Genomic DNA, 14,992 nt, shown 5'->3' with positions numbered 1-14,992 from the left:
CCAGAAATTTGGCCGAACAAAATAAAAAGACTAAGATATCGACTGTCTCGAGTGAAATCACCCAGAGCTGAACAGGTGAATGAAGTCACAAGTCAGGAAAAATCAAAGGAAAAAGAAACAGTTGTAACAAAAGAATCTGGAAGAACAAGAAAACCTAACCAGAAGTATAAGTCGCCGGAATGGATGTATGTGGCCCTGCCTGAAGAATCCCAAGAGGCAGATAGTCAAGGAAATCCAGAGGAGGCTTTACTGATAGTGGTTAAATAAGAAGAAGAATCAGAAATCCTGAGAGTTCTCTTGTCCGACATTGGAGAAGAAGAAGCGGAGATTCAGGAAATTCTGTATCCTGATTGGGTGAAGGAGGCAAAGGACGATGAGATGCCAAACTGAATAATCAAAGAAGCTGTTGATGTGGAGAACGATAATAAAAGAGAAAAAGTAGAAAACTAGTAGAACCAAATAGAAGCTTAGAAGCTTTGGGGTAGAAACTGGCCACAAAGTAGAAGAGGCTAAGTCAAAAGTCACGGTCTATTTTAGAAAAATGGCTAACACAGATGGTAGTAAAAGTAGATGTACATTCATGAAAAGATGGTGTAAAACATGTTGCTGTTGTACAGGATTATTAATGCTTTTATGGAGCATCCTAGTTCTTGTAATATCATTTAAGGTCACCATAGATACAATAGAAGGAAATGGTCAGAACAAAACTAACATAGGTAAAATTTCAAAGGTAGCACCGACTGTAGCAACAAACATTCATTTGCATAAAGATAGGTCTATTAATGATTTCTCTAATAATGTATTTTCAAAATTATTGTATGAATATGTAAAGACTATGGATGTAAGGGACTGCTACGTCTGCATGCAGTTACCTGCTTCTGTGGCAGAGGGAGTGACTTATCATCACCTTCCAGCTACTTATGGATTAACATGTAGTGTAATAGCTAGTTTGTTTTATGAGATTGGGAAATTAGAGTATTATTTTTCAGATGTAGATAACATTTTTGCATTACTGCCTGCTAATAATAAATTGAATAAGGTAAGACCTGCAAAGATTTTAGGTGAATTTTTCCTAGAGACTAGTGAACTAACATTAGAAGCTGTGTTTAAATATAATTTGACATGCAGTTTGCAGAAAGAAGAAAAGACATTTTTGAATATGGTTGAGGAAAGAAGGCATAAAATGCACAAAAAGGCAACAGAAGGAAAAGTTGAGAAAACAGCTTGGGACATAGAAATGGAGAAACTCCTGACAAAAGGAGAGTCAACACCAACAATAGCTTTAGATAGGCCTCAGAAAGGAAAACTTTGTATAAGAAGGAATCAAACTGCATATGATAATCTTTTTGTAGGTAATAGTGAGTGCCATGATACATACCGAATCATGGGTGGATGGGGATTCAAAGGTGGAAGATATCCAGTATTTCCTGGAATATATTTTATCTGTGGGAATAGGGCATATTATCGTTTGCCAGACTATTGGTATGGCACATGTTATGTAGGCCTGGTATTTCCAAAAATCTTTCACATGGACAGAGAAGAGGGTGTAAATAGTTTAAATAGTCATTTAGTGCGTAGAAAGAGAGAATCTTGGGCAGAAATTGTGGGTGACATCTTTTGTGCATTGATACCGGCAGTCGGAATAACTCTGAATGCAAATAAAATTAGAAGATTATCTACAGTAGTGGATCGCTTGTCAACAAGCACTGCTCATGGATTCTTATTGGTTAATACTGAAATGGTTGCCATGCGTGCTATGGTGATGCAAAATCGACTTGCCCTTGACATTCTTTTGGCAAAGGAGGGTGGAGTCTGTGGAATGCTTTAAGTTCAACATTGTTGCACTTACATTCCAGATAAAAGTAAAGATCTAAACGTTTACATAAAAAATATTACTGAATTGCACGATGAACTTGTACCACTGGAGGTTGAAGATGTATGGACAAGAATGGGAAAGAAAATAGCTGCTATTAAAAATTTCTTAACTAAAATAGGTAGTACTGTTATAGGTAAAATTTTGTTTCCATTAACATGTGTGATAGTTGCAGTATTAGTGATAAGATTAGGGTGTATGTGTTGCAGGAAAAAGAAAACAAATAACAAAATAAAAAGAGATAAACTTAAGAGAAAAGGAAAAGATCCAGAAAATGATTTTGAAGAAATAGCTTTAGATGAGTGGAAAGATAATATGTACAAGAAAGCCAAAAGAGATGATTATGAAGAAACTGAATTTTGAGCTATGAGTAAGAAGTCATTTCAAATCTTCGTTAAAAACTAATTTTGGGTGTTTTGTGGTGATAAAATCACCAAAGGGGGGATTGCTGGAGCGAGGTTTTCCCTAAGAAACGTATACCTCCTCCATTTCATCATTTTGAATTAACATGAATAATTGATTAACATTAATAGTATTAATTGTTTGCTGTGGGTTTAATTAATCAACATTTCTAATTAGAAAATACACGTGGGAATCGCATTTGCATGGCTTGAGTGATATGTAAACTAATTTCGTACGCATACTAATGTCGGATATTTAGAAATTGCATGATATATGTTGCTTTGTGATGTGATTTGTGAATTGTGCTTTAAATTGTGAGTATAAAACTGCAATGCGTGTTGCTTTTGCTAGATAAATACACACACATAGAGGGGTTAGTGAGGGAATAACATTTTAATAGTCATTTCCATGTATTAATTATGTTTTATGTTTCTTTGCTTAAGTTGACCTTTCTGGAGTGGCCACAAAATGGCTGCCATCCCTATTCTGACGCCCCGACATGACACAGATGTCACTGAGTGAAGTGCGCCTGCGCTAAAAGATGAGCAACAATAATTTCGTCCTGACCCCAGGCAGACTGTACTCGTGAAGGACATCCTGGGAGGAGCGCCAAGCATCAAACAAAGAACTTTGTTGAACTATGAACTGTTATAATTGATGACACTAAGGACACAACCCCGCATGGGAATCAACTTGCCCTGAATGGACTACAAACTGTTGCAAATCTATTTACAAATTGAGAAGGTGCATCGAATGCAACATTTAATATATGAGAATCAGGAAGAGTGATCCTGGTTAACCAATTAAAATTGTTCTGAAACATGTATTGAAACATTTGCCGATAAAAATGTATTATAAAAGTAGACTAGAGAGGGTAGGTCTGAGCACTCTATTCCTTGCACACCATCACTTTACTAGATTGCCCAACGTTATGCTGACGGAGAGGACGGTGACACTGCTGGACAGCTGCTGCCAGAGACTCTGATGGACTGATCAGATGCCCAATCAATTTACGAACTGATTCCTTGATTTATGGGCATATAGACAAAAGATCTGAAATTGACATAGAGGACGACATTTAGCCAGATTAGGTAAATATGCGAACCAAAAATATTGAATGCTATATGATTTCCTTATGCTTTAATTAGATAAACATATTGTTGCATTTAAAGAACTGTGTTGGGTTATTATTTGAAGTATTTCAATGTATATTGTTTATTAAGAATTAAGGGTTGCTATTCCCAGCAACTGGCTGATCCATGGCCAATAGCATGGCAGGAACTGCTAGGGTTTAATGTATTTGAGATCCTGGTGAGGTAGGGAGGTATAGGTAAACTTGTCGATACTCATCAGGTGATTGGTGCACTCTTCCTCCCATTTCCAGCGCATGAAGTAAAGAAAGAAACTCCCTCTCTCGAGGACCATTAATGCTGAAAGTAGAATCAATGATTGGTGTCATGGGCCCCACCAGTGAATGAGTGAATGAAATGTGGTCCGGTCTGTAGCGAGGGGATTTGTGGTGTTCAGCGCTGGAGCAGAACCACCATCACTGGAGGGTGGAGGCCGAGAATAGGGCCTCCAGATCTGGTGTATCATCCAAGTCAAGAACTGGATGATCAGTAACTTCAAGTACCTGAGCAACTTCCTGGTAAGCCTTCTCTGAATCAGAGAGGCAAAGGAGGGGGTCATACCGTCCGCCTCTGGAAAAGCGATCCAGAGAGGAAACACGGCGTTTAGAGCGCGTGGTATGAGTGGAGTCCGTGGTGGGTTGAGAAGCACGGGATTTGCGTTTATTGGTGGAATAAGTGGTCCACCCACTGTGATCCATGTCTCGGGACGGATCTTTGACTACATCCGGGGATGCCATTCGCAATACAGGGGATTCAGCAAGTTTTTTCCCTAATTTGGGCCGACGCTGCGATTTGGGAGGATGAGGGAGTGTGGGGGAAATGACAGAACGGATAGTTTCGGGCACTTCAGTAGGCGAGTCGACAGACGTGGAGGGGGGTGGAGCAAGATCCAGAGTAGTAGGCACAACCGATGCCGCCTGGGACGAACCTGTGCGTTGCACTTTCCGTATTAAAGCAGCGTGCTTGAGGCGCAAGTTTTCCGTACTCTCCTTTGCAGCATCCTCTGTCTGGAGGGACTGTAAGTCAAGGCTCTCAGCAGAAGGGTTGACCCCATACGCCTCATCGTTCTCCTCCTCATCCTCAGCTGGTTCTGGAGCGACACCACAGCGCCGAATGTCCACACCATCTATGACCCCCAGGATTTCAGAGTCGGTGACATCCGGAACTGCTTCAGGAGAGGGTGCCGCCACCTGTGAGAGAGAGGAAAGAGGCAGAGGGCTTGGTATACTAGCAGCAGAAGCATAGGAACATTTTCCTTTGGGACAGGTTTTAAACAAATGGTCAGTACTGCCACAGAGGTTACACTTCTTAGGAACTACACAGTCCTGTGCCTTGTGATCGGCGCCCCCACAATTCCGACAGATCATGCCAGAGCACTGTTCCTTAGTGTGGCCAAATTGCTGGTAGAGTCTGCAGAAAAGGGGTTGCCCAGAGTAAACCAAAACACCTTTGTTGGTCCCTAGCGAGAAGGTCTGTGGGGGGTGCGTCAGGCCTCCTATACCAGTGGGATCGTCTTTAAAGGTAACAACATATTTTCGTTTCCCATTCCAGATCCCACAGATATTTTTCATTTTTTGCCCACCGCAGATGGAAGCACAATAACGATTTAAAAATACCTCAATCAGTCTCGGATCTGTGTAGGGATTGTACATGTGTACTACTACCAGAATCACCTCTTTAGGGGCGGAAAGAGATGTAACACTGAGGCCCCGAAAAGGGGGGGGGGGGGATCCTGACAATGGGTGACACATTGCATAAAATCTTTACAAATAGAATCACTTGAAAACGTAACATCAAAGATGCCCCTGTTAGAGAAATCTTGAATACATTCAATGGCATGCTCTGTAAGTTTACATTCCTTCTTAATAATAGTGTCAACTAAATATACCACATTTTTCTCTTTCTTAAAAGCATCACTAACAGCCACACGCACAGTATTTGGCACATAGTCAAAATTACCAGAGGTCCCCGCCATGCGGGAATATGAGGCCATGTTCACCCCTGTAGAGCCCGGGGGGGAAGCCCCCAGCGAGGAGGAAGGAAACTGGCCAAGCCCCCAAGGGATTTAAACAAAACCACACGAAATGTAAAGTAAAAGCACCGCGCTGACAGCTGCCACTGCGCGGAAAGGAATGCAGTTCAAAAGCGCATGCAAATGAGGCCGAAGGGCGTGATGGGAAGCAGCAAGGAAAGCGCCCCCGGCCTCCGTGGAAAGGAAACAGTGATGCCACAAGATGTAAATATACCAAAGGAGCGGCGAAAGGCCCACAGGCCGAGCAGAGCGACCCTCCCTTAAGGAGATACCATAACAGAGGCAAGCGGTAGGGAAATCCTGGCACTGCAGCAGGAAGCAGTTCAAGTCAGGAAAGGAGATCAAAAGTAACCCCTAGGACCCCCTTCCCTATGCGAACCGCACGGCCAGAGAAGGGGGGGGGCCAGGTGCCTCACAGGGACACCGCAGGAAGCACAGTCTGGTGCAAGGGATAAGGTCCGAGGCCGTTGCTCATGATGACCAGTGGACACTGGAAGTCCTGCACGAGCCGCGTTGACCAATCCACCACTCCCGAACTCGTCCAAGATGGATACGGAGGTCCAATCCAAAGCAGGCCGGCCAGGTGCGAGGGGCCCGGCCCACAGTTACCCCCTCAGGAAGTATCCAGGGCCCTAAACAGGAGTGTCCAGGGCTGTAATATACTGGGAATGTCCGCCAGTCCGCGTAACCAAAATCCCCAAAAAATAAAAATGAAACCCCTGCTTGCCTACCCCACCCAGAGACGCAGCCTTGCCCCGGTCAAGCCAGGGAGCGAAGGCCAAGCCCCGTAGGGAGAGTGTATAGCAAACGTATGTGCACCGTAAACCGTCACCCCTAGTGGCGCAGCCTGGCTCCGGACAAGCCAGAGAAACACAGGCCCAGCCCTGGAGGGATCAGGGGGCACTACGTAACCCTTGGCGACAACCAAGCAAAACACCTAATCTGAGCCAAAAGGCCGAGAAGCGATAACCAGAATGGTGCCAGAATTCACACCTCCCGAAGCAATCTACCTGGCTGACCTGGACCGGGATCTTCCCTTTCTGTCTCTACCTCGATCCTACTGACTTGCTGGAAAACTTCCTCCATTCGTTCCCCAGTGAAATCGATCCAAAAACGAATGAAAATCTGTTGCTGTAAAAGCAGTCTCCTTCTGACATTTTTATCTTCCAAAGTGCAGCGTCTGGATGGAGAAGGAAATAAAAATAAAAAAAAGTTCCAGAAAACGTGAAAAATATATAAATAAATAAAGCGTGTTTGCGGCAGATCAAAGAAATACATAAAGAAATAAAGCAAGACGCGGTGACCAGGGTGGTTTATTTTCGCGCAAACACAGTAGCGCCACTTTACAGGGTTTGGTAGTGAAGCGCTACTTTCGTTTTCTCATCTATCTTTCAACAGCATTGTTTTCCCCGGGTGGGGAAGTGCACCATTCCTGGAGGTACTGCAATACCAGGTTGATGTGTGGAGTGGACAGAGCAAGCTCCTATTCCATCTCCCTGTTCCAAAAATCAATTTAATATATGGTCCCCAGATAGAGGACGTATCAGATATTAAACTGATAAGAATAGATTTTTTTTTTTGTGTAAAAATATATTTTATTTATAAAATTGTGCAGATATACATGTTGACCAATCCCATAGGGTGGTGTACATTTGAACCTGAGTAGGGGGTGCACGTAGGCATCAACCTACCGGTTTTCCATCAAGATTATATTCATAAAACACTCACTTTTATGCTGAAGTGAGGCTTCGTTTAAGAAACCCATTCTGCCCATTTTTCCTGTTTCCATATTTTTTCTGCTTTTTCTTTTCCATAATAGAACACCATAATCTTGTCTAGGCACATGTGGATGACGTCTTGTATCTCAAGTTCTTTATTTTTAAATAAGAGCAGGTTTCTGGCTACCCATAAACTTTCTTTTGCACAACTAAGTATCCTCCATAGGGTTCTGTCTTTATTTTTTGACAGGGAACTCCCTATACCATACAGTACTATTTCATACTTTAATGTTTGTAAATTGGTTATTTCTCTAATCAACAGTCTTAATTTTTTCCAAAACTTTTGAGCAAAACAGCAGTTCCATAGGAAATGCATGGTTGATTCTTCCGCTGGGCAGTCTGGTCTTGGGCATGTTGCTGAGTTTGCCACTCCTCGTCGGTGTTGGAAAGCTTTCACTGGCAGCGCGTTGGTGACCGCCAGCCATGCAATGTCTTTTTGTGCATTTGTAATATCTGTGTGGTTAGTTTTTTGCCAAACTGAATTGGAGAGTTTCTCTGGTAGGTTGTTCACCATCTCCATTTTCTCCAACTGTTCTAGTTCTTTTTTCAGCAGTGTTCTTGCTTCAAAGCAGTCTTTGTCAACCTCCAGTTGCTGCAGCATCGTAATGAAGGGTTCTAGGCAGGCATAGAGTTTGTGGAGGAAGAAGGCGACAGGGATTGCATTGTTTCTTTGTAGAATCTTAAATTTGTAAAAGATGTCTCCAGCACCATAACGCACAAAGTTTGTTGCCACATTTCTGCCTTCACGTATCGCTTTGAGGCAGAGGCAAAAATAAGTTGTGAAAATGTACATAAACAGGCTTGGCATGTTTTTCCCTCCATTTTTTTGGTGTTTGAATACAATAGTTCTTGTAAGTTTTTCCATTTTGGAGTTCCAGAAAAAGGTAAATAAACTTGTTTGCAAAAGTCTGAGCGTTGTTTTGTCCGGGGGGTAGATCACTGCAAAAAAATAGGTTTAAAGGCAGGATCAGTGCTTTTATTACCATGATTTTCCCAGTCATGGTCAATGATCTAGTCTTCCAAAGTCCTAGCTTTTGGTTTATCTTTTGTTGGACCGGCGGGCAGTTTCCTTTCCCTTCTGGGTCCTGTGAGAAGATTATTCCCAGGATTTTGGTGGGTTGCTTTGTTACTTTAACCTCCACTTTGGCTAGGTGGTTCCAGTACCCAATGGTGAGGCATGTACTTTTTTCCGTGTTGATGGTCAGCCCTGATGCTTGGGCAAAGAATTTGGTGTGCAAGAGAACTCTTCTGACCGCTACAGGGTCTGGGCACAGCACTGTGACGTCGTCCATATATGCGATGCATTTGGCTTTCTTTCCATTCGCTCCTGGTATGAAGATACCTTTAATTATCTTGTCTTTCCTCAGCGTACAAAGTAAAGGTTCCAGTGCACATACGAAGAGTGCTGGTGAAAGGAGGCACCCTTGGCGTACTCCTGATTTGATGTGCACCTCTGCATTTACCATAATTCTGCGTTGGTGTAAACCATTCTAATCATTTGGGTAAATGATGTGGGGAAGCCAATTTTGGATAGAACCTTAAACAAGTAGTCATGTGATACAAAAAGCCTTTGATAGCGTAAGTCCAATGATAGCACGCCTAATGGGTTCCCTTCCTATAGGGCTCTGCTAATCGCATCACGAATAGTGATTAGGCTGTCCCAGATTTTCCTTCCTGGCACTGCGCAATTCTGGTCAGGTTCTATAAGTGTTTTCAGGACCTTCCTCATCCTATTTGTGATGCATTTGCTAAAGATTTTGCTGTCCACATTTAGTGTTATTGGCCTTCAATTTTTTAAGTTGTTTACTTCCCCTTTTTAAAGGATTAGTCTGACTGATCCTTGTGTGAATGTGTGCACAAAGGATTGTTTTTCTATGCATTGTGTTATCATCTCTATAAAGTCCTTTGCTATGTCTCTCCAGAAAGTTGTGTAAAATTTCCAGGGTAGGCCATCCTGCCCTGGAGCGGAGTTTTTCGGGGCTTTGTTTATAATGTCTAGGAACTCCTACCCTTGGAAGGGGTTTTGTAGGAATTCTTTTTCCTCTGTGGAAAGCCCTGAGGTATAGCTATCCAGGAGCTCGTTACACACAGTTTCATCAGAGTCTTTGGTTGAAAAAAGCTTTGTGAAGAAATTGTGTACTATAGTTTCTATGTCTTTTTGTAGAACGTTTTGAGGGTCTAAAAGGCTGTCTATTGGTGTGTGGTTTGTTTTGGCTTTTTAAAAAAAGAAGGAGTTGCACTTTTCGTCCTCTTCGTACTTCAGGACCCTTGAATTGAACATAGTTTCTTTCCCTTTCTCAGTGAACCAGTTCCTAATATTTGACTTGACCTTATTTATTTCCTGTGTAACTTTGATACCTGCGTCTTGTAGTTCAGTTAGGTTTGCGCGGGAATCTTGTAGGTCATTGAATACATTTCTTTTTTCCGTTACTATTTCTTTACCTTTTTTTGAGAAAAAATACTTTGATTGTCTTTTGACGTATTCCCACCATTCCTGTTGTGATTTGAAGTTCCCTTTTTTTCTTTTCCATACTCTATAATTTTCTAGGAATGCTTCCTGAATGTCTTGTTGTCCTAGAAGTGTGGTGTTAAGTTTCCTGTAGGCGCTCCCTTTTCTCTGCCTGGTGGGGATTTTTATTTCAGTGATTAGAGTTTGGTGGTCTGAGAGGCAGCTGTCTTGTATTTCTGAGGAGGTGCATGGGATGTTTCCTGAGACTAGGATTAGGTCGATTCTGGAGGCTGTGTTTCCATCATTGGAGATCCAAGTGTAACCTGTAGTGTTTGGGTTGCAAGTTGTAAAGGAGTCTTGTAGGCTAAGGTTGGTAATTAGTTCACTGAGTTTTTTGGATGACTTATCTAGGGTGTATGTTTTGCAGAGACCTACTCTATCTGTTGTACGTATAATACAGTTAAAGTCTCCTAGTACTGTAGTGGGTGTGCACCCTACTAGAAAGTGTTGTAAGTTATCAAACAGTGCATGTCTCTCATTTTTAGTTGTGTGCGCATAAATGTTACAAATACGGAAGTTGAAACCCTGTAAATTAACATGTAGCATTACCACCCTTCCGTGTTCAATGTTTTCTTGTTTCAAGATTGTAAAGTTGTGGTTTTTAAAAAGGAAACATAGGCCAGCACTTTTGTTCCCGCCCCCTGACCATATAGACGGGCCTAAGTCCCATTCCTCCTGTAGGGATGATTAGTCATAATTGAAAGGTAAGTGACATTCCTGTAGGCATATAATGTCTGCCTTTAGAAGTTTACAATATTCATATATAGCCATTCTTTTGGGTGTTTGTTTTAGCCCTCTAACATTTAGGGTGGCTATTGTAATAGCCATGAGGAAGTAGATTTTCAACATCATTTATGCATTATAAGATGTCTACGTCAATGTACTCGGATGTGTCTGTCTCTACGTTTTGTTGGTTGGCGGTAGGAATCTCTTCCTCGCTCCCCAGAAATATATCGAATTGATTGGGACTTTGATTATCTTGCTCTGGTAGGGGAGATGTAAGACTTTCCTTTGTGGCTGCAGTGGGCCCTGACATACTTATGCCTTGTTTCCCTGAAATGGTGGGGTGTTTTGCAAAGATTGTGCTGGTGTTTTCAGCGTTAACTAGGCGGTCAAACCCCTCTAGTGTTAGATCAGATAATTTGATTGCTGATCTCCTTCTTTGGCGGGTATGGCTGGCATTTTGTGTGAATTTAAGATTCTGGTTTTGCTTTCTTTTCATGGTTTTTGTATGGGACTTCTCTATTTTCTGCTGCATCTTTCTGTATTCTTTTTCTGCTGCTATGCTGTAGTTTGTTTTCTCCTCCTCTGAGTCTAGGTCCTGTTCTTGGTTTTTTGTCTCTACACTTGTCTCTAGTTCCATTTCTTGTGAGTCTTGTAGTTTTTGTGATTTTTTATGCCTTTTTGTTTGTGCTATCCCCCATTTCCCTTCTGTGTCCTTTGTGTCCTCTTCTCCTATTTCTATACCGGTGATGTGTGTGCTGGCGTCACTGGGGTTAATATCCACTCTGCTAGTGCCCTGCTCTTGTTGTAGTTGGTCCTCATTTGGTCTCTGACTTTCTGGAGTTTCCGTAACTATGTGCTGTGGGTCTTCGCTAGGGCTAGCTTGGCTATTAGTAGTTTCTGGCTCTGCTTTGGATTTACTGGGGTTTTGATTTCCCTCTAGGTTTGCTATGAACAGGTCCTGTGATTCTGGGAGTGGGGTTCCCTTCTGTTGTCCCCCCTTTTCCTCCCCTTTGTTCTCCCCTGGGTTGACTGTGGGCTCTTTTGTATTCTTACCATTCCACAGGGAACTGCTGTGTTTTAAATGGCATTCCTTGTATAGATGATCGTTTGTGCCACAGAGGTTGCACGTTTTGGCAATTGTGCAGTTTTATGCCCTGTGGCCTTTCACTCCGCAATTTCTGCACACATCTCCTGTGCAACTCTCTTGAGTGCCCAAATTGCAGACACTGCCTACAAAAAATTGGTTGCCCCGGGTAATAAAGGAACCCCCTGTTGGGGCCAATGGAGAAGTTAAGGGGAGGGTGTTTTGTTCCTCCTATGCTATCCTTATCTGGGGACAGGATCACCATGTATCTTCTTTTCCCATTCCATGCCCCCCATTCATTTCTTAGTTCGGTGCCACCTCTAACTTTGTCACAGTATCTCATTAAAAAGAGTTCGATTTCACTGGCTGGTGCAAAATGGTTATACATATGCACCGTTAGGGGTATTTCCCTGGGGAACGCGATAGGGGTTACTTTATAACCACTGAGTTCCGGGTGGTTCCTATTACTATTATAATTCTACAAAAAAACTCTGATAGTCTGTTTCTGATGCTAGCGTAATATCAAAAATCCCTTTTTTCCTGAATTTCTGAATACATTATGTATGCGCAGGTTCTCTTTTAAAAACTTGTTTCATCACTACCTCCATTAAATGCCTAATGCTGCGTTTGTCTCTTGCATCCTCTTGTATTTCTATACATACTGTAAACCTAATGTTGGTCACTGGTAGATTACCTTTTGTGTCTGTGCTTGTTGCGTGGGTGGCGTGTCCTGTTCCGGCTGCTGCCGCGTAGGACCCGGGTGTTGCCATCTTCTTTTGCGAGGGTGTGCCCCCCCCGGCCGAGCACCAGCCGGTGCGCCTGGGGGCTCTGTGTACTCTCGTCTGGGCCGAAAGGGGCGTGGCTTAACGGGTGGGTGGCCTCGCGACTTCGGGTTGATGCGGGTGGGTGTGCACCGTACGGTGCGCCTGGGGGCTCGCTTTGTGGCCAAGGTGCGGGTTTTCCACTATTTTCTGTGCGTGTCCCCTGGCCGAGCATGTTCCAGTGCGCCGGGGGACTCGCGTAATTGGCCTCTTGTTTCTTTGCTATCTGGCGTGCCCCCTGGCCGAGCACCTGTGTGGTGCGCCTGGGGGCTCGCGTTCGTGTCTCCAAAAAAAAAGGGCTTCCTTTCTTTGCTTGCGTGCCCCCTGGCCGAGCACCCGTGTGGTGCACCTGGGGGCTCGCGTTCGTGGTCAAGTGAAGCTTTTTCCCGCGTGCCCCCTGGCCGAGCACCTGTGTGGTGCGCCTGGGGGCTCGCGTTCCTGTCTCCAAAAAAAAAGTGCTTCCTTTCTTTGCTTGCGTGCCCCCTGGCCGAGCACCCGTGTGGTGTGCCTGGGGCCTCGCTGTCTCTTGTCCAAAATCTGTTCCGGGCGTGAGCGTTTATGCAGATTTTTCTCCTATTACATGCCCCCTGGCCGAGCACCGTCCGGTGCGCCAGGGGGCTCGCATTTCACTTCTGAGTCGGCAGGTGCCCTCGTCTGGGCAGGGCTTGTGATGGCGCGGGATCGTGAGAGACGGTTCTCTCAATCCAAGCAGATTTTTCACCAAATAAAAGGTTCTGTCTCTCAGTAGGGTGCCCCCTGGGCGAGGCACCGTCCCGTGCGCCTGGGGGCTTGCTTTTTGTTATGAGAGGAATGCGGAGGTGGGACTGGTTTGGGCTGTGCGTAAAAAAGCGTTTTTGGAGTATCCCCGGGCCGAGCTGGTGCGCCCGGGGTATCTCCAAATGTGTCTGGAGGAAATTTGTCTGTCTGCCCCCCTTCGTGGTGGCTCACCTATTTACCTGGCCGGGTGGTCAGGGGTCCCTAAGGGAGACAAAAGCAGTCCGCTGAGTGACCCCGAGCCGAGTGCGCTCGGGGTCTCTCTGAATCTAGGTCGTCACCCTCCCGAGGTGTGGGTGTTGGCCCCTTTGAAGCAGCCCAGGGTCCACGCGAAGGCCCAGTTTTTCCCAGGTGCCCCTCAAGGGCCTTGCCACGTGGAGCAAAGGCCCAGCAACTACCAAGTTTCTGGTTTATCAGGCGCCCTCTGGCTAGTCCCAAGTGTATTTCTACACTTGATCTTAGCCAAAAGGCCGAGAAGCGATAACCAGAATGGTGCCAGAATTCTCATCTCCCGAACCAATCTACCTGGCTGACCCGGACCTGGGTCTTCCCTTGCACCGTCGCTAGAGGCCCTTTCGCCTCTTATTCTGACTCCTAGCAAGAGCTCAGCACGTGCCCATAGAAAGGAGGCCCTGGCCTCGGGCCTTCTCCCTGCTCCCAGAGTCCTCCTCGGCTGCCGCCTCATTAGGCGTCACTTAGCATACCCACGTTGTCCTCTTTCTAGTATTTGCATGCCCCGCCCCTTCCTGTCCAATGCTTCTAGCCGGCTGGCCGGAAAGCCTGGCAGCCGGGGGATGCTGGGAATCAGGCCAGGATGCCCTGGACAGCTCCCTGACAGGAAGTGGGTGGCCGGCACCTCGCCCTCGCCTGGCCGGGACACTACACCCCTGTAGCCAAAGGCCTATAGATAAGGCTTGGCCGTTCGTGGGCGGGCAAAGAAGGAAAAGGACTCTGTATTTCCCTTCTTTGCTCAGAGAAGCCAAAGGCAGTGTCCACTTCTCTCCCTCCCTCCCTCCATCTCTCTCCTTCCCTCCTTCCCTCCCTAACTCCCTCCCTCCCTCTCTCTCTCTCCTCGTCTCTTTCCGTCTCTACCTCGATCCTACTGACTTGCTGGAAAACTTCCTCCATTCGTTCCCCACTGAAATGGATCCAAAATGAATGAAACTCTATTGCTGGAAAAGCAGTCTCCTTCTGACATTTTTCTCTTCCAAAGTGCAGCGTCTGGATGGAGAAGGAAATAAAAATAAAAAAAGTTCCAGAAAACGTGAAAAATATATAAATAAATAAAGCGCGTTTGCGGCAGATCAATTAAATAAATAAAGCAAGACGCGGCGACCAGGGTGGTTTTATTCTCGCGCAAACACAGTAGCGCCACTTTACAGGGTTTGGTAGTGAAGCGCTACTTTCGTTTTCCCATCTATCGTTCAACAGCATTGTTTTCCCCGGGTGGGGAAATGCGCCATTCCTGGAGGTACTGCAATACCAGGTTGATGCGTGGAGTGGGCAGAGCAAGCTCCTATTCCATCTCCCTGTTACAAAAATCAATTTAATATATGGTCCCCAGATAGAGGACGTATCCGATATTAAACTGATAAGAACAGATTTTTTAGATTTTTTTAAGTTTCAACAGGCTTTATTTAAAATTTGACATATTTACATTTTAGCCAATCCAATATGGTGGCGACATTTATTTTGCATCCATGATAGAGACGCAGCTCGGACATGTGCCAAGTTTCCATCGAGATTATAGTATTTCTTATTTGTCAAGTTTATTTACTGTTTCTGGTTGTTTATTAGTTTGGACCAGTCCTTCTCTTTCCAGTTGTTAAGCGCCCATACTTGACCTTTCTTTCTCGCATCCAC

The 14,992-nt window shown here is 44.6% G+C and overlaps 1 non-coding gene and 1 pseudogene across 1 annotated transcript; both read right to left on the bottom strand.

Moving 5' to 3' along the window:
* Window positions 1-6,853: 6,853 nt before the first annotated feature.
* LOC146816870 (U2 spliceosomal RNA) lies at window positions 6,854-7,031 on the bottom strand (annotated as a pseudogene).
* A 7,547-nt stretch (window positions 7,032-14,578) lies between these two features.
* LOC146816869 (U2 spliceosomal RNA) lies at window positions 14,579-14,764 on the bottom strand. The gene has a single exon (XR_014964946.1). It is a non-coding gene; the product is annotated as a U2 spliceosomal RNA (small nuclear RNA).
* Window positions 14,765-14,992: the final 228 nt, after the last annotated feature.

This window comes from Triturus cristatus, chromosome 6 (assembly GCF_964204655.1).
Source record: "Triturus cristatus chromosome 6, aTriCri1.1, whole genome shotgun sequence".
NCBI classification, from domain to species: Eukaryota; Metazoa; Chordata; class Amphibia; order Caudata; family Salamandridae; genus Triturus; species Triturus cristatus.
Note: the sequence above shows the minus strand (reverse complement) of the source record. Positions and strands in the feature narration are given on the sequence as shown.